This window comes from Schistocerca gregaria, chromosome 1 (genome assembly GCF_023897955.1).
Source record: "Schistocerca gregaria isolate iqSchGreg1 chromosome 1, iqSchGreg1.2, whole genome shotgun sequence".
Lineage (NCBI taxonomy): Eukaryota > Metazoa > Arthropoda > Insecta > Orthoptera > Acrididae > Schistocerca > Schistocerca gregaria.
The window spans coordinates 799,425,683-799,428,381 of NC_064920.1; positions in this window are offsets into that span (position 1 = coordinate 799,425,683).

Genomic DNA, 2,699 nt, shown 5'->3' on the forward strand with positions numbered 1-2,699 from the left:
TTGTTGTTCAATGAGCGCTTGCATAAGCTGTTCCATGTCTGCCCCGTCACGAACACGCAAATCCACAACGCGGTGAAAATATCCCATCCTCGTCGCCAAAAAGTGTTATAACCTTTAATCACAATAATTGCGTGGATTTTCACACTCTCTCCTAGAAACAATAGCTGATCACATGATTACAACTCAGTCTCTCGTATTCGACTGCTGTGCCGTGACATGCGGCCGGTGCCGTTCGTAGCTAGGTGGCGCTCCCGTGCTCATCTGATTTGCGGAGCGCCTCTATCGCCGTTTGTGCGTACTGTCGTGGCGGCACTGTTAAATGTCGTGGCACTATCACAACAGTCCTACAGGTGGAATTTTCAGTCTCTATCTGTAAACTCAGTTTGTGACTGCAAGAAAGAGATTATTAAGCTTATGAATCACATACTGGAAGTTGACTGTATAATGAAGGAAACTACAATTTGTCAGGCTCTTGCTAGAGAATGAAATTATTATAGGAGAACAGAGTGGCTTTGCCGCAGGAGGCTGATACTGTGTACATAATATTTTTGCTGTAAAAAAAAAAAAAAAAAAAAGAGTGCACAAGAAATAAGATACGTTGCTGCAGTTAAAAACATTTACGAAGGCTTAAAGATAAGAATTAAAATAGGAGACAAGATCTCCTAAGTAATACGACCAACCAAATGACTTAGACAAGTGACAAGTATGTTGTATACCATCTATTCTGTTTAAATGTTATCTGAATGAAGTTCTTAAAGATTGGATGAAAAAGTGTGAAGGAATGGGTTGAGGCATAGATGGTATGAGTTGGCTTCCACCTCCACTCACTGAAATATTTCAAATAAAACTTTGCCTTAATTTTGTAAATGTCCCATAGTAGTTTTGGGAGTGATGCAACAAAGAATGTTGACTGTTACAGTTTTAGAAAATATAAATTGCATATTGTGATTTGATAACCACTCTATGCTATATGATTGATTAAAGAAGGTCTCAGACTTCTCTGAAAGATTGTAGGCTCTGGCTGTATGATAAGCAAAAATGAAGATTGTGAATTAGCAATAAAACCATGCCAGTGGTGGATTGGTGTCACATCATACTGTTGCATCATTCTCATGAGAAAAGCAGGAAAATAAAACTTGTAACACAATAAATATTGAGCTAAACATGTGTTCTGGTATATTAATATAGATATGAAACATAGGTAAGTCAAAGTCAGTTTCTTATGCTGGAAATCATTTATAGCTACAGGCACTGATGCTTACATTCTGACAGCTGGAAGAAGAAAGACAAATGCAAACAGCCAGGCTTCTCCTAGCTGCTCTATAAAAATATTTGGAGGCCATACCTTCTTTTATTACACAATTATTTACACATGAAATCTCTGATTGGATTGATACATGAAATCTTTATACACACTTTTTTTTTTTAGAAACTGTTACTATAATGTCCATGACTAACTATGAGGCAATTTGTTGCTCCATTGTATGTCTGGAAAGATATGTTAATATATGGTATGAATACATTTCTTTTACTTATTCAACTAGAGCAATTTCAGTAACTGTACAGTTTGTCCATTATGGAGTCTTTGGCACAGACTTGCCTATTTGCACCTGTTAACATATTATATAAGCAAGACAATGTTCTGAGGGTGAGTGTTGATTCCAAACACTTGTTGGTTAGCATACATGACACACAATGCTGGCTGCAAGTCCATGGAAGGGTGAAACCACACATGGATTTTGATGCCCCGTTCAGGGTTGTGGTGTCAGACATGTGTTGTGTGACATCACACAGGCAGCATCAGACCGGCTGGTCTGATCTCCTCAGAATGCCTGCAGTCCATACACAGAGTGTTGTCTTATTGGTTATCACCACAGTGTCTGCTTGCATACATGCTGCAGTGCTAGGGCTCCATGATTCATGAAACATTTGTACTGTGACATCTGTCTTGTGAAAGGATGCACTACTATGAAGCACACAGAGTTAAAATACATAGATAAATACATATGCAGCAGATAAAAATTAGGATTGCTTCGTAACAATTGCCTTGGATTTTTGTCAACTGGAAAGACTTGAAGATTGCTCATAGCATTAAATTCATATAAGTTCAAAGCTGAAAGTTCATTCTGTGTTTGGATAATACATTGTATATCTACTAAGGTCAAAATTCGTTAAGTTCAAATGATTATCAATGTGTCCAGAATTTTGGTTACTTGTTTGTGGATAGCATGTACATTTGAATGTTTGATAATGTGCACCACACAGATTCCAGCCTTCTGGTGAGCCTGCAGTTTAGTTCAAACATGACCATTGGATGTGGCACATCATGTTTACAGGTGATGTGAAGTTTATAAATGGATTAGTATTGGAGGCTATTTTGAATTGCTGTGGAGTGGAATCTACTAGCACCCATTCGGTAGTAGACCTTCTTTAATGAAATGGCTTCATTTTTTCGCGAGATAATTGCATGTTTCTGTATCCAGAAGAAGTGTTGTTTACTTGTCTTAATGTTCACTCATTTTGTTCAGTTCATGACTGTCTTTTACTCTCTTCTCAAAATAAATGTCATAATGTTTAAATGCAATAAGTATGGAGGATATTCAGCAATGTGGAAGTATGAGGTGCACATTTACATGCAGAGAAAACAACCTTATAACTACAGAGATGAAAATACTTGGCATTACAATAAACACAGAAAA